A 17,856-nucleotide genomic window follows, 5' to 3' on the forward strand; every position below is an offset into this window, starting at 1 on the left:
TCATTGAAAATTCATTCGCACTTGGACTTCCCTGGTGATCTTGGTGCAGTCAGTGACGAACACGTTGAAAGGTTTCACCAGGACATTGCGACCATGGAAAAGTGGGATCAAGGCAACTGGAATCCATCAGTGCGGCCAACTATTGTTGGACACTGACACGAGAGGCATCAGATGCCTCTATTGAATAAGGGGAGATCTGATGGAGGTATTTAAAATTATGAGGGGAATAGACAGAGTAAATCAGCGGCAAAACATTTTTAGGCCATTGGAACTGCGTCAGCATCGTTATGTGATTAAACATGGTAAATTCAATCAAAGTTAATTTAATGTTTCTCCAACTTCCTATGTGATTCAGCACATCTGCAATTATCTTTGTGTTCAGCTTGAAGTTGTCTATCATAATTCCCAATTTATTTTCAGGAAGCAAATCTTTTGAAAACATTTGTTGCCTAGTGTTATCAGATAGGGTGGATGGAGTCTTTTTCTAAGAGTGGAACTGTCAAATACGAGAGGCGATAGGTTTGAGATGAGGGGTGGCATGTTTAAGTCAGATTTATGAGGCAAATTGCTTACACAGAGTGGGGTAGGAATGTACTGCCAGAGAGAAACTGGAAGCAGTGATGCTGAAGAAATTATGGGTACCTGGAACTGAGAAAACTAATAACCCACTAGGCAGAGTAGGTCAGCAAATAATGTGGGCCGAAGGGCCTGCACTGTCGTGTAGATCTCTGTGTTCTAATTATTTCAGCGGGGTTATGAAATACAGTGATAGGATCCACGTGCAGGCAGATGGGATTAGTTTAGATTGGTTGGCACAGACATGAAGGGCTGAAGGGCTTTTGCCTGTGGTGTACTGCTCTGAGTTTTATGTTCTAAAGGTGGGCAAGTCACCAGAGCACAATGGCCTGCACCCCTGGGATTTCAAAGAGAACGACTGCAGAGAGAGTGAGCCTGTTGAGTGAAGATTGTCAGAACTCGCTGAATCCATGGATAGCGGGTTGGTGGGGGGGGGGGGGGGGAGGTGTCGGAAAACTGAAACCGTGATTCCCTTCTTCAATAGAGAGGAAGACAAATGTCTGGGTTATAAAAGACCATCTACTGTTGGGAAAATTCTAGAGTCAATAATCAATGAAGAGATAAGTAATCTTCAGGAAAGCTGAATAGAATCAAACGAAGATATCATGTCTTTATAAAAGGCTGATCACAGTTGATCACGATTGACAAATTAGCTCAAGCTGTTTTGAGGGACAATATTCAGTAGGCAACTGGTTAAAAAGGTGTATTGGCCTCAGAAAAGTTTGTTGCCTAAGTCGGAAGTTCATTGTATCAGGTGTTGGGCTGATTGGAGATGAATTGTTGCAGAGAGGATCACTGGGGTTTCCACCCCCTCTACCGATGATCTACTGGGATTGTTGTCTGAAGCAGGCGTGAAAAAACACTGAGGGCCCCTTCCAGCCCCCACACAGCATCTTCCAGCTGCTCCCGACAGGTAAGAGATACAGAAGGATCAGAGCCAGCACCACCAGGCTGAGGAACAGCTTCTTCCCACGGGCAGTGAACGACCAAAGGAACTGCTCACACTAATCCTCCGATAAATGTTTTCAAATGGAGAGATGTAAGCAGCGTGGAACCCAGAGATCGGGTTTTGGCTCTCAGTTATTTACTATTTACATTAATGACCTGAAAAATGGAAAGGCAAGCTATGCTGAGGGCAAAGTGAACATAGAGGGAAGGTGAGATACAGACCAGAAGACATGGGTTAAAGTGAACATAGAGGGAAGGTGAGATACAGACCAGAAGACATGGGTTAAGAGTGAAGAGGGTAGTCAGTAGCCACTTGTAATTACAATGATGGATGTATGTGGATCATATATACTACATGGATGCAAACTTTAAAATAAAATATTTTTTAAAAAGTGAAAGGGGAAAGTTTAGGGGGAATGTGAAGGGGAATTTATTCACACAGAGAGTGGTGGGAGTGTGGAACGAGCTGCCAGCTGAAGATGTGAATGTGGGCTCAATTTTAACTTTTAACAAGAATTTGGACGGGTATATGGAGGGGAGGGGTATGGAATGGGTGCAGATCAGTGGGACTAGGCAGAAAAATGGTTTGGCACAGACTAGAAGGGCCACAGGGGCCTGCTTCTGTGCTGTAGTGTTCCATGGTTCTAACATTAGTGCACAGTGCAGACCTTCGTCCCTGACTTTGGCCGACGTGTATATCTACTAAAAAATAAAAACTAAATCCTCTCTGGGGATTGGAAAACTGAAACCGTGACTCCTTTCTTCAAGAGGGAGGAAAACAAATGTCAGAGTAAAAAGGATCTGGTCATTTACCATTTATTGTTGGCAAGATGCTGGAGTCATAACCCTCAATCTTTCTTTCATCCAGCCCCCACCACTCAGCAATGCATTCCAGGCACCCACAACTCACTGTGTAAAATATATACCTCCGACAACTCCCCCAACCTTCCCTCCCTTCACTTTGTAGACACATCCTCTGGTGTTTGATACTCCCGCCCTGGGAAAAAGGTGCTGACTGCAGACAGAATGAGTGAGTGGGAAAAATCCTGACGGTGGTGGGAGGGGAGTGAGAGATGCGACCACCAGAGGGTGCAGCGATGTCAAAAGTGACAAACTCTGTCCAAGCCCAGAGGCCAGGAAGCTTGTCGGATTCATCAAACTGCCCCTCACAGCAACTACCCCTCACTCTGGCCACGAACATCATTCCTTTACTTCCATTTGGATTTTATCAGATTTAAATTTGAGTCAAATCTTCGAATTTATCAGGTTAGAATCTGGCGCTGTCTGTAAGGAGTTTGTGCATTCTCCCCATGTCTGCATGGATTTCCTCCCACCCTTCAAAACATACTGGGGGTGTAGGTCAATTGGGTGGCACAGAGTCATGGGCCTGAAGGGCCAGTTAACATGCTGTACATCTAAATTTAAATAAAATAAAAAAATGTAAATATCAGTGTCAGAATAACCTCCTTCCTGAGACTGTTACCAGCTCAGGTAGAAACACTTTTTTTATTTTGGAGATGTTATTTAAAAAACAATGAACTTTTTTCAGTGGGTTGGTGACTCAGTCATGTGAGTAAACTTGAGCAAGACATGTTTTTGGATGAGTCTTTTTCAATATTTTTATTAACATTGAAATTTCACATTCAAAAATGCAGAGAACTTACAGATATTCAAAAAGAAATGTTACACTTTAATCATATCATTTCATCCGAGGTTCCCAGATTATATTGTTTTGATATTTTTTTTTATTATTAAAAAAAGGAAAATCTAAACCCACGACAAAGAAAGAAACTGTTTGGCCAAAAAAAAATGGAAGAGAGAATTCTTATCAGGAGCGATAAATTAGCTCATTAGTCAACATTTCTACCTCAGAACAAATCAAAAATTATAAAAGTAACTCAAAAAACATCCCCACAGTGTTTGAAAATGTACATTAAAATCGTAAATTGAGTTTCTAACCTTTTCTAAGTTTAAACATGACGTGATGCCATGTAGCCATTGTGCATGTGGGGTGACGTCCTTCCATCTGAGCAACACCACCCACCCAGCCATAAGAGAAATAAAAGCTGATACATGCAGCTCAGATGTCATTCAAGTTATGACACTCTCTCCAACAATATCAAATAAGGCAGTTAGGGGATTTGGTTTAAAATTAAAAGGTGCAGAGAAAGTTTGAAACACTTTGCTCCAATATTTCTCAAGACTCTAACATGTCCAGAGCATATGAATTAATGAAGCATCTCAATTGTTACATTTATCACAACAAGGAGATACATCCACATAAAAATGAGTCAAGGTCAAGTTTATTGTCATGTGATTGTACAAGTACAACTGACCAAACACTGTTCTCCGGTCCTCGGTGCAAAACACACAGACACACACCCAGACATACAGACAAACAATACATATACAGGGCAAGCTTTCATACCTGTATTCTCAAATCAATATTGTTTCGTGAATATGAGAGTCTCGAATGGTTAGTGTGAACAATTCCTTTGGTCGATCAGCATTCTCACTGGAGAAAGAGAAGTTATTAAATGTGATGCCTTGATGAAGGGCTCCAGCCAGAAATGTTGGTTCTGCATCTTTATCTTTTTTATATAAAGTACATGGTATAACCTGCTGAGTTTCTCAAGCGTTGTGTATTTTGTCAGTGGGTAAACTTTGTCTTTTACGTGGTGTGAGAGGGGAAGCTGAACGGAGGTGAAGGAAATCAGGAGGTAGTGAAATGAGGTCAAGATCTGTGTGGCTAATCCCTGTCAGGTCCGTGAGAGCCGTTTCCTCACCACTCTAGTAACCTGGGTTGTACAGACCACACCAGCTGCCTTTGTGGAGATGGCATGTTCTCCCACTGGGTCAGTGTAGGCTGGAGGGTTAATTGGCCACAGTGTGTAGTTAAGGGGTGCAATCCAAGATTTAAGATTCAATTAAAAGTCATGTAATAAAAAGAGTGTCATGCTACACAAAATTGCCTTTTGTCTGCTGAAAGGCAACAGATTTGTCACCAGTAGAAATTGCCTGGCCCCTCTTACAGTCAGAGAAATAGAGACCCCCTCCAGAGTCACCGAGTGTCTGTGGATTCACCTCCAGTATTTCTGGAACCCCTGCAGCCACGCAGAGTCCAGTCCAAACCATCGGCAACCCGAGCTCCAGATCTGAACCTCTGATAAGATTAGGAGCCCTTCAGCACCCTCGGCCCCCTCTCGCATTCTGGTTCCTATGCCTGGTAGCCCCTTCAGTCAGTCTCAAGCCAGTTTCCTGCAGCCTGGTGCAAGTCCCTCGAGCTCATTTGGCCAGCAGCCACAGCCGGCGTGGGCTCTTCGCCTCGAGTCGCAAACCGCCCATAGCCTGTTTGTTCATCAGCTGCAGGGCCCTTCATTGGTCTGCTGCCGTGGTCACTGTCCTGTGGGTCGTCTCCTCTGCTTCTCCTTTGCAGATGGGGGGTGGTCTCCTCATTTTTCTGGTGCTCTGCTCCAGTCCTCCACTTATCTGGAGTCTGCAACCCTTCGTGGTTGCTGCTGGTCACAGGCACCACCATGACCATTCAGTCAGAGGTTTATCCGTCAGGTTGCCTCCCTCCCTCATGTCGTTCACAACTCCGTGCCCCATTTTTTAAAATCAATGGCACATAACAAGAGTCAATGTTTCCCTTCCCATCCAGCAGCCTGGCTTGACAAGAAATAATATCTGCAAAGAAATCCATAATCCTATCCCCCTCACCGCCATCTTTCCACTCCCCACAATGTGTGTCTGAGTTAAGCTGCTCAGGGCAGCAGATTCCTCCAACACTATCGTTGCTGTGGAGACAGGGTTCCTTGGATATATTGCCCTGGGCTGCACAATCTCCAAGAGGCTAGAGACCTTATCATTGGTTTCTTTTGCCATCCTCACTTCAGCACAATTATTTTTCCAAAAATATATTTTATTTACAAAACTAGGAAGCCGTTCAATACTTTTTACATTCATAACGTCAGTCATATCTCATCAATGTATATTTTATATTGTTCTCTCAATACCCCGTTACCACCACTGTGGCACCTTGTTGCTTCTACATATTGTCATTAGACATACCTTTCGCGGACTGGTATGGGGATACTGATACCCCTCAGCATAGAACCCTACAAAATGTCTTTGGCAGAGCCCTGGACAAAACCCTCTCGCACCATCGAGAACCATCTACAGGGAACGCTGCCGTCAGAGAGCAGCAGCGATCATCAAGGATCCACACCACTCAGCACACCCTCTGTTCACGCTGCTGTCATCAGGAAAGAGGTATCGGTGCCACAAGACTCGCACCCACCAGGTTCAGGAACAGCTACTCCCCCTCCACCATCAGATTCCTCAACCACAAACTCAGTCAGGGACTCATTTAGGGACTCATACTTTTAGACTTTATTAACGTTTTTCTCTCTGTATTGCACAGTCAGTTTGTTTACATCTCTTTATTTGTTTACATGTGTACGTTGAGTCAGTTTTTTTGTTGCTCTGCCAATAAGTGGTAATTCTGCCTCACCGCAGGGAAAAGAATCTTGGGGTTGTATGTGAAGTCACGTATGTTCTCTGACAATAAATCTGAAATCCGAAACCTGAGAAGAGTTCAAGATATTTTACATTCATTCATCGTGTCAGTCATATCTACACATTCTCATCAATGTACATGTTATATTTGTTCACTCTGTACCCTGATACCACCACTGTGGCACCTTGTTCTTCCTCCCACCTCTGTTGATTCAGGGGCTTCCCCTTGGTCTCAGCCCCTCAGTGCCTGGTAATGGAAGGAGTGTAGACTGTGGTCCTTCTCCACCACACCCTCACGTTGGCTGCACCAGGCCTCAGTGTCTGCCTTAACATGTACTCCTGCAGCCTGGAATGTACCAGTCGGCAGCACTCCCTCACCGACATCTCCGTGTGCTGAGAGACCAACAGGAGTCAGGGAGACCAAAGTGCGTCTTTCACCGAGTTGATGGTCTTCCAGCAGTTCTAGATGTTGGACTCAGAGAATTAGTAAGAGACCTCCTCTCCCAGAGATGGGATTTCTCCTGATTAAACCAAGCTGCCACACTTATAAATGACTTGGGAGACATGGCCTTTAACTGACAGAAGACCAGCTCCTCTTTCCTTTCAACAACAAAAGAAAATCCCCGTGGTTTCTGCAGAAAGCATGCGGATGCCAATCATTAGACATCCTATCTGAATCTTTCTCAGCAGGAGACTGGGTCCAGGCAATCCCCACTCTCATGAAACAACGCACGTTAATAGTAAGCTGGTGCCTGGCTCTCACCTCCTCATCTTTTGCTGCTCTTTATACTTGGCCCAACGAACCTTTCACACACCAAGAATTTTAATCAGTGGAAATTAATCCTGCCGTGCAGATGTGTAGGCAGGCAACGAGGCAGAATTAATCACAGCGGGGCGGGCCAGGGATAGGTTTTGGAATGTGCTTGTCTCCATTTCCTCTACCTCTGTGGGGGGGGGGGGCGGTGGGGAGAGAGAGCCGCTTCCCACTGTCCCATCGCCTCACACTCCCTGCACAAGATGAGCTAACCCTGGAGGGGCCACGGCAGAGATTTAGCCAAATGGAACCAGCACTCCAAGGGTTAAATTAAGATAGCAAGGGAAAGTTGCAGAAGCTGACATATTAAAACACGAAAGTCTACAGACACCACGATTGAAGTAAAAACACGATGCTGGAGAAACCCAGCAGGTCAAACTGTGTCCTTTATGTAGCAAAGATAAAGATACAGAACCAACGTTTCAGGCTTGAGCCCTTCATCAGGGTATGGAAAAATGTGTCAGTCGGCAAGCGTCTGAATTTCAGGCATTTGCCTACAGTTTGCTCACACCTTGATGAAAGGCTCATAAGATATTGGAGCAGGAGCAGGCCATCTGAGATTAAAAAAACATTTAGTAATTTTGACCTTGTAAAATGTTTAAAGTTCTTTAAAAACTTGCTTAAACACAGTTGATTTACTACTGGTCCTTCATCCAAGAGCAAGCCCATTCCCACCAGTGAGAGAATGTTTAATTTCTCAGCTCACAAAATATTCCTTGCCGACTCCTCCTTCCCCCATCCTCTGACTGGGATTGTCTCCTTTGGTTGCCATTGACAGATATTGATGGATGTAAAACACCAAGGTCAAAACTACTAACTGTATTTATCTCTGATGGCCTACTCCTCATCCTATATTTTATGTTCTTATGAGCCCTTCATCAAGGCATGAGCAAAATGTAGACAGGAGTCTGAAGTTCGGGCGGCTACCTAGATTTTGCTCATATTTTAATGAAGGGCTCAAGCTCGAAACATTAGGTATCGTTATTTAAAGTGTTTGACCTCCTAAATTCCTCCAGCATTGTGTCTTTATTGGATTCGGAACAGTCTCCCAAGTATTATGGGGGCCCTTGAAATGGACTATATTTCTTCTGAGGGGGGAGTTTTGGACTAAAGTTTACACCAGGACTTCATGCTAATTTCAGAAACACCTCAGTGGGGTGTCTGAATTTGGAACCCTCTTGGAAACAGCAATTGATATTGGAGTAATTATTAATTTTAATTCCAGGCGAAGTAGTTGTGAAGGACATATGGAATGCAGGTATATTGAGTTCGCTCACAGATTTTTGTCCAGGTGATCAGGTCGGTGGATGGCAGCGAGAAACATTTCAAACTCTCCACAAGTTCTCCAGAGATCTTATGTTTGGGAAGGTACCTGAGCAGCCAGTTGTTCCTCTGGGTGGGCCCCCTCACAATGACTTGAAGAAGGGCTCACGCCCGAAACATTGGTGATATATCTTTACATCCCGTGGACACTGCGAGACTGGCTGAGTTCCTCCAGCATCTCTGTTTTGGAAATCTCAGACTGCAGTAGGAGTCTCATTGACTGGGTCTTCGCAGTACAAAGGGTTGGACAGGACAGAATCGAATGTGTCCGTGAAAGTTCTATCAAACGTGTAAATGGCACAGTAGAGGGTGCGACACCAGACCAGAGAAGTCAATGTGTCCCATTCATATCCAGTTAACACTTTCTGACTGTTGGTCTGTACTCCTTCCCCTGTCCATTCTTCCCCCTTTCTTTCCCCAACCTCTTAATTCAGGCACCTGCCTGCTTTTCACAAGTCCTTGAGGAAGGGCTCAGGCCCGAAACGCTGGTGATAGATCTTTACCTCCTGTTGCCAGTGCGAGACTGACTGAGTTCCTCCAGCGTCTCTGTGTTTTTACTCCTCACCATGAACGTTCAGTCAGAGGTTGATCCATCATGTGCCTCTCCTTGCCATAATATCACAATGAAGGGATAGATTCAAGGGATTGAATGGTCCCCTGATCTCTTCCATGGGTCCACTCGATGAGAGCATTAGTCCTCAAGCTAGGTTCTCTATGACCACTGATTTCACTGACAAGTGAAAGGCTATGTTTTTCTCAGACATCCTTGCCATTGAACAGAGAGTTAGCTGGGCTGGGACTGGGGTGCTGAGTGACAGCCATGAGGTCAAATCTAATTCAGGGACTCGTGGCCAAGTTAGTTTTCAATTCTGTGCAGGGCAGAGGTATGCTACAGTGCTTCTCAACCTTTTATTTCCACCCACAACCCTTACGAACCACAAACCATTTATTACCCGGGTTCAAATCCGGCACTGTCTGTAAGGAGTTTATACATTCTCCCCTTGTCTGCGTGGATTTCCTCTGGGTGCTCCAGTTTCCTCCCACCCTCCAAAACGTACTGGGGGGGTGGGGGGGTCGTAGGATCATTGGGTGTAACTGGCCAACATGGGTTTCAATGGCTGGAATCAGTTTTGCAAATGTCTTTTTTTAAAGTACCCATAAAATGCCCAATGACTCCATTTTGAGAAGGGAAATCTTCTTGTATCATCACTAATATTTGTACCTCAGATTCAGATTTCTGATTTATTGTCGGAGTACACACATGACATTACATACAACCCTGTTTGAGGCTCCAAATAGTGGAGTGGGCCATCCTTGTGTCAGAAGGGTGTTGTGGTCATTAGATCCTTGGTCCCAGGACCTTTGGGCTGGCTGCTGTTCCATTGGGCTGAGCCTGGTCCCATCTGGTGGCCTGGGAGGAGATAGCAGAGAGCTCAGCCCAGTGCAGTATACACTCTGCCATGATGATTTAACACAACTGCCAAGAACATTTGTGCTCTGCTTTGAACAATTACGTGGATGCCGTTGTGTGATGGAGTCTGTTCTGGTGAGTCTACAAGTTGTCATGGGTGTCACCATTATCGTAGCGGCAGTGATCAGGACCAGGATTCAAATCCCATGTTGTCTGTAAGGAGTTTGTACGTTCACCCCATGTCTCCGTGGATTTCCCCAGGTGTTCTGGTTTCCTCCCACTGTTAGAAACATACCGGGGGTTGTAGGGTAATTGGGTGTAATTGGGCGGCACAGGCCTGGAAGGGGCCTGTTACGATGCTGTACGTCTAAATTTTAAATGGCCAGTTGACGACATAAGAACATAAGAAACAAGAGCCAGAGTTGGCCATTTGGCCCATTGAGCCTGCTCCATCATTCAATGTGATCATGGCTGATCTAATGATCAGCCCATCTCCATCTACCTGCCTTTTCCCTGTATCCTTTAATTCCCTGACTATGTAAAAATCTATCCAACCTTGAATTAAATATATTCACTGAGGTCACCTTCACTGCTTCAATGGGCATGGAGACTGAGAGGTTCAATATGCTGCAGATCCAACTAGTGAGCTGTTACACGTTTATGCAGAAGGTGGTGGGAATGTGAAACTTACTCGCTCAGGGGATGGTTGAGGTGAGGAGGCTGGAGAGGGGGAAGGGAATGGAGCATCAGAAGTGGGAACGTCACCCTCTGTAACTGTTCCCAGGGACCACATCCAGAGATCTTCTACTGTGACAGCTGCTTTCGTTGTCATTGGCCGTCCACTGACTGCTGGACTATTTTAATGATGTCAACATGTCTGGTCTTGATTCCTTCCTAAAGAAGCTGAATTTGACAGCAACCCAGCAGCTTTTTGACACCAGGTATTCATTTTCTTGCTTGATTTTACATTCCACAGCCTCCAATCATGGGATGTGAACTCACATCCTTGCATCATTGCACCATGGTTCTGGATTACTGGACTAGACTGGTACGATTACTCATCTGGTGCTGTCTCTGTGGAGCTCACAAGTTCTCCCTGTGACCTCAAGAGTTTTCCCTTGGTGCTCTGGTTCCATCCCACTTGAGCCTTGAGTCTCAATGTGGACAATATGAAGGAGATAATCATGGACCAGGAATGACCACCTTCCTCTATACATTAATTACTCTGTAGTGGAGAAGTTCACTAAACCAGTGACCTATTGTGGACATTCAACATCTCCTCACTTGTCAGGAAGGCGCAACAGTGACTGCACTTCCTGAGAAGACTGAAGTGGGCAGTGAGAACGCTGAATGACTAAAGGAACTGCTCACACTGACCATCCGAGACTCTCATATTCACAAAGCAATGCATGTCTATTTATTTATTTATTTGTTTGTTTGTTTGTACATATGAATATTTGTCCTGTATATGGATTGTTTGTCTGTGTGTCTGCATATTTTGCACCGAGGACCGGAGAAAGCTGTTTCGTCAGGTTGTATTTGTACATTCAGATGACAATAAATGACTTCCCAAAGATGTGGTTCTGTAGGCTAATTTATGGCTGTAAACTCGCCCTAATCTGGAGGAGAGGGGCATCCTCTGGGAGTTGGTGAGACCATGGGAGGGTAAAATGGGATCATTGTGGGATTCCTTTACTAAGGTGGTTGGCAGTTAGCATGGACTCAACGGCCTGAGGGCCTTTTTCATTAGCTGGTCGGTTCAGAGGCTGCAAGGGTTGTGATTGATTGTGTAGCAGAGCAGATCAAGAAGGGACTCAGAACAGGTACAGATCCATTTTATCAATCAGAATGACCTGTTCCTAGTGCCAGGAGGTCTGGTAACCAGACAAATCCAAACTTTGACGGGACTGGGGTTTGAATCTTTCGCTCTGTAAGGAGTTTGTACGTTCTACCCATGGTTTTCCCTGGGGGCTCCAGTTTCCTCCACTCTTCGAAATGTACAGGGTGTGTAGGTTAATTGGGTATAAATTTGGCAGCAAGGGCTTGTGGGCTGAAATGTCCTGTTACCGTGCTGTATGTCTAAATTTAAATTTAAGGCAAGTGGCTGGGAGGAGAGTGTGGAAAAAGTTCATTTTGGCAGAGAGTATGATCTGGAAAGCTATGTCTTCAAGGAGGAACAGCAGCGATACAACACAAACTTTCAACAGTGAACAGATGCTGGAAATCTAAAATAAAATAAATATCGTCAGGTGGCATCCATGGAGAGAAACCTCAAGTTAACGTTTTGTGTCAACAACTCCTTCTCTCCATGGGCACTGCTAGACCCACCAAGAGTTTATGGCAGTTTCTCCTTGATATACAGAAGGGAGCTAGTGAAATCCTTGAGAGCATCTACAGGGAACATTGCGATCGGAGAGCTGCAGCGATCATCAAGGATCCACCCCACCCAGCACATGCTCTGTTCTCGCTGCCGCCATCGGGAAAGAGGTGTAGGGGCCACAAAACTCCCACCACCAGGTTCAGGAACATCTGGTCCCCCTCCACCATCAGACTCTTCAACAACGATCTCAATCAGGGACTCATTTAAGGACCCTTACTTGTGCACTTTATTGATTTAAAAAAAAATTCTCTCTGTATTGCACAGTCAGTTTGTTTACATTTCTTTATCTGTTTACATGTGTACATTGTGTACAAAGTTTTTGTACTGCCAATAAGTGGATAAAGAATCTCAGGGCTGTATGTGATGTCAAACATGTACTCTGACAATAAATCTGAATACAGGGGAAAGGGGGAGGGAGAGATTGATGGGGTGAATGGCCTCCTGCTATGCACTAGGACTGGAGACACAAGCTGGGAATTCATGCATTATGACTGTATAAGTGAAAATGGATCAAGATAATTCATTCTAATGGGAGATAGAGCAAAGCTTACATTGACATCGCTTCTATATCAGTGCTTCGTCTGTTGGTGAAGGTTCTAGAAGATGGTTTCACTAACCTGGGAAGGATACAAGATGGCCTGTTCACAGAGATAGCTCAGTGTGCAGTTGGAGTTGGGTAAAATAAAACTGAAAGCAGATGGTGGATTTGGCTAGGGTCCCACTTGGAAGCCTCTCCGAGCGTACCGAGCTGGCTGTTTGCTGCTCTGTAAAGTACACCCAGACAAAACCCCACATTAACCTCCTCGGCACTGCGTGGCTGTTCCCTGCCTCCTGTATCCAGGGCAGCCAGGCCGGGAGGGGGAGGGGGCAAAGAAAGAGAGAGGGGTGGTGGGTGGATGGCGAGGGGCGAGCTCACTGCCAGATTCAGATGGAAACCGTGTGTTTCATTTTCTCTGGAATCTGGTCAAAAGAGATCAGGGCTGGTGGCCGGGGAGGGGACAGTGAGCTCCCCCTCCTCTTCCCACCTCCCAATCTGGCACTCCAGGGTGCTAATCATTTGCTGTCTCCCCAGGAGCACAACTGAGGTCAAACATGCATCCCCTGGTGTGAAGGATGTGAGTGGGTGAGGTGGTGGGGCAGTGGGGAGATGTGGGTGGGGGAGTTGGGAGGTGGGTGGAGTGGTTGGGATGTGGGTGGGGTGTGTGTGTAGGGGTGTGAGGAGGAAGGAGGGGGTGAGGAGGTGGGTGGGGCTGTGGGGACTCTAGGTGGGGTGAGGAGGTGGATGGGAGTATAGGTGGGTAGAGATGTGGGAAACTATGGGTGGGGTTTGTGTAGGAGTGTGGGGAACCATGGGTGGAGCTGTGAGGATCTCTGGATGGAAGTTTAGGGAGGCATGGGTGGCTGGGCCTTTGGCAGGAGGATGGTGACATTGTGAGGGGTAACCACTGCTACTCTCAGCTGATGGCGTGAAGGTTGGAACAGTCCCCCAGTGATGAATGACAGCAGGACAAGCTCACCCCATCCGTCCGCTGTGTGTGGGTGACCCCGGGCTAAGCACCCTCTTTCAAAGTGACTCAGCAAGGTATTGTCACAGGTGGAGAGAATTATGCTTGTGTTCACCGATTGGTTGTGGAATGTCATAAAATACTTTCGATACTCATGAAACTTGGTCCACAATGATTACCCACTCATGCACACCACAGGTTGATGAGATCTTAAAAGAAGAGGTTTTAACGTGTGGATCTACATTGTTAACCTTAGGATTACTAGTTCAGCTATTTATCCATCGGAACGCATCCCCAGGGCTCTCCCTCCACTTCACCATGTGCCCACTGACCCATTCTTCCCCTAGGAGTGATGTTTGAATTTAGTGTGATCTGCCTTCACTTGTGCTCAGATATCACATCCGTAACCTCGAAAACAAGTAACACCAGTTGGCTTTTTCACCTTTTATTTGCTGCCCACTTCCCACAAACAAACAGAATGTGCTGGGGGTGTTGAGAAAGGCAGGATCTCCAACTGGATGGCATGAACATTGACATCTCTGGTTTCTGCTAGCCCACTCCCCATTCTCCTTCTCCTCCCCATCCCTCTGCCTCCTTTCCTCCAGCGCTCCAGCTCTCCAGCCCCTCTCCCCTCCCCATGTTTGTTGCTGTGCCCTCCCTCCCTTATCCACCTATTGCCTCCTGCCTGTGGGACTGTGCTCCTCCCCCCACCATATTGTTCGGGTGCCTGTTTACATTTTGCTAACACCTTGATGAAGGGCTCAAGCCCGATATGTAGGTTTTGTATCTTTATCTTTGCGACATAAAGGACACAGTTTGACCTGCTGAGTTTCTCCAGCGTCATGTTTTTACTTCAATCGCAGGGTCTACGGACTTTCCGAACTTCAACCAAGCGGAGACCTGACCACAGTATGTTTGAGCTTTGACTAAACTTTTTCCAAATGGAAATGACATTGTTTTAAACAAGCTTTCATAATCGAAGATATTCACAAACAATGAAATTGAAGTCAGTAAATATAAAAAAAGGTAACAATTCAAAAAAGTAGAAGGTTGCTTAAATGAATAAGATACATAAATAATGATACATAGATACATAGATACATAAATAAGATACATAAATAATGAAACACATTGAACCATTAAATAAATACATTTACTAAACTGAATAATTGAAGCAAAGTTAACTTTCTTTTTAACTTCTCATCCCCCGTCAAAGAATCTCCGGGTTAATCCCCAGAAGACTCCTGAATCAGAATCAAAATTCATTGTCATGAACATGTCATGAAAATTTGGCATCACAGGAGCAAAATTAGCTATAAATTACATTTAATAAAAGAGGAAGTGAGGTCGTGTCAGTAGTTCATTGTCCATTCAGGAATGTGATGGCAGAGGGAAAAAAGCTGTTCTTGTACCATTGGATATGTGTCTTCAGGCCTTTTCCCGATAGTAGCAGAGTAAAGAGGGCAGGGCCTCAGTGGTGGGGGTCCTTGAGGCACCGCCTCTTGTAGATGTCCTTGATGGAGTGAAGACTGGTGCAACAGATGGAATAATAAATTCCGTGAGTCCTGGAATTCCATGTTTGATAATTCACACAAAGAAGTTTGGGAAACACATTGGAAAACCCAATATGATTCGGTATATTTTTTCCCCAACAATGGCTTATTATCCCTTCTTAATGATCTGCCATGAGATGTGTTAACATGCTAATTCAACTCTGCAGTACAGTATGTGAATCAATGGGGAATAGGCAATAAATCAGGTTATTCCAGTTAGGTTGGGCACAGAGGAATCTACTAGCAAAAAGTTGGATGTTACCATTCTCTTCTCTTTGGCTTGGCTTCACGGATGAAGATTTATGGAGGGGTAATGGAGTGAAACATGAAAGTCTGCAGATGCTGTGATAGTGGTAAAAACACACAGAAATGCTGGAGGAACCCAGCCGGTCTCCCATCATCCATTGGAGGTGAAGATATATTATTATGAAATACTTGTCCCGTATATGTATTGTTTGTCTGTATGTGTGTTATTTCTGGTTATGTGTCTGTGTGTTTTGCACTGAGGACCGGAGAACACTGTTTCGTTGGGTTGTGCTTGTACAATCAGATGACGATAAACTTGACTTCCTGAGAGTTCCCGTACTCTCTGCTGCTGGTAGGGCCCACAGTTGAGGCTTGGCTCACAGGGATTATTGACCTGCGGATCATAAATAAAAGGAAGATGTATTTTAGTAAAACCAAATTTATTTAAAATGTGAGTTTTTGAAAAAAAAAGCTATGATTCAATATTTAAAATTCTTCAGCTGTTTTTTTTGTGTTTTAAGTCACTTTAATTAAGTTCCCTTTTGTTTCATTTGTGATCTTTAATCGTCTGTATTTTGAACAATCTTTGAGGCCAAAATAATGATCCTAGTGTTTGTCCAGGAAACTCAGGAGATAATGGTTTAGGTAAAACAAATTATTGTTGGGGTATTGGGGTCCAAATTTAGGGAGTTCTGGAGATTTTTATGTTCCATAGAAAATCTTTCACTTTATTTAGCAAGAGACCACATCAGGCACATTGTTTCAAGGAGTAAGCATCTCCGGCGACCTGTGCTTGCCCTCCAGGGTCAATGAAATGGCCAAAGAAGTAGACCATCTCCAATGTACAGGACAGGAACAGGCCAGCATCATCATAGGCTCCAGGGTATTAAAGGTTACGGAGAGAAGGCAGGGACGGGGTACTGAACTTTAAGATCAGCCATGATCTCGTTGAATGGCGGAGCAGGCTCGAAGGGTCGAATGACCTACTCCTGCTCTTATCTTCTATGTTTCTATGTTTCAATCTTCACTCCATTGAGGACACCTACATGAGGTGGTGTCTTAAGAAAACAGTCTCTATCTTCAAGGACCCCCAACGCCCAGGCCATGCCCTCTTCTCTCTGCTACCATCGGGAAGGAGATACAGGAGCCTGAAGATGAGCACCTAATGGTACAGAAACAGTTTCTTTCCCTCCGCAATCAGATTTCTAAATGGAGAATAAACCACAGACACAACCCCACCTTCTCCTATTTTATCGCACTATTTATTATTTTCAAATGTAGCAAAATATATTTGCTCTGGTGATACTGGTGAAAAAAAACAAATTTCATATACTCAATGACAATAAATTCTGATTCTGAATGAATCTCATGCTGGTAAAAACTATTGATTTCTCTCTAGAGCTCTCAACTTCTGTACCGTGCCTTACTTGCTATACTATGCACAAGATGTCTAACTGGGCTGTTCGTAAAACAAACTTTATCATTGCATCTGTGTGCACGTGACAATAAGCTTTAACCTGAACTTGACTGATTAGAACTTTGCTGAAGAGAAATATTTCTCTCTGGCTGTCCTGTGGGGTCAAGTAGGCCTTTCTGGATCAATGATAGTTTTACCCAAATCTTCAAATTTAAAATTTATTATCAGACAACCCAGAGATTCTTTTTCTTGCAATCAGGCATAGCAATTTCCATACCAATAACTAAATTGTACTCCTGAGGAAGTGTAAACAAACTGTACAAAGTGCCCATGTAGATATAAATGTCTTCTTTTCTTTGGCTTGGCTTCGCGGACGAAGATTTATGGAGGGGGTAAAAGTCCACGTCAGCTGCAGGCTCGTTTGTGGCTGACAAGTCCGATGCGGGACAGGCAGACACGGTTGCAGCGGCTGCAGGGGAAAATTGGTTGGTTGGGGTTGGGTGTTGGGTTTTTCCTCCTTTGCCTTTTGTCAGTGAGGTGGGCTCTGCGGTCTTCTTCAAAGGAGGTTGCTGCCCGCCAAACTGTGAGGCGCCAAGATGCACGGTTTGAGGCGATATCAGCCCACTGGCGGTGGTCAATGTTGCAGGCACCAAGAGACTGAAATATAATATGAGTAAATGAGTCTCTAAATGAGTGTAGTTATCCCTTATTGTTCATTAATCTGATAGTTGAGTGGTAGTAACTGTTCCTGAACCTGGTGGTGAGGGTCTTGTGGCCCCTACACCTCCATCCTGATGGCAGCATTCCCTGTAGATGTTCTCGATGGTGGGGGTGGGTTTTGCCTGTGATGTCCTGGTCTGTGTCCACGACCTTTTTCAGGGCTTTATATTCAGAGGGATTGGTGTCCCTGTACCAGGCCGTGAGGCAGCCGGTCAGCACACTTTCCACCACACATTTGCAGAAATTTGCATGGGTTTCTGATGTCATACCGAACCTTCTTAATTCCTTTCCTCAACAGATATACACCCACTCCCACCAGAGTCCGTTCCCACTCCCCGACATTCCTTGAATGGCCAATCACTACCAGCCTTTTGAGACAATGAGACTCAGACCAGCACTGCCCTTTGTCTGAAGTGCTCTCTCTCTGGAAGAGCCTGTCCTGGAG

General features: G+C 45.0%; 1 long non-coding RNA gene across 1 annotated transcript in view; it reads left to right on the plus strand.

The window, feature by feature from the left end:
* LOC138758368 (uncharacterized) overlaps positions 1–14,460 on the plus strand; it is a 29,516-nt gene extending 15,056 nt beyond the window's left edge. Inside the window, exon 4 of the long non-coding RNA XR_011354256.1 lies at positions 14,339–14,460. This is a non-coding gene — a long non-coding RNA (uncharacterized lncRNA). The remainder of the gene's footprint in view (positions 1–14,338) is intronic.
* Positions 14,461–17,856: the final 3,396 nt, after the last annotated feature.

The sequence above is a fragment of the Narcine bancroftii genome, chromosome 3, assembly GCF_036971445.1.
Source record: "Narcine bancroftii isolate sNarBan1 chromosome 3, sNarBan1.hap1, whole genome shotgun sequence".
NCBI lineage: Eukaryota > Metazoa > Chordata > Chondrichthyes > Torpediniformes > Narcinidae > Narcine > Narcine bancroftii.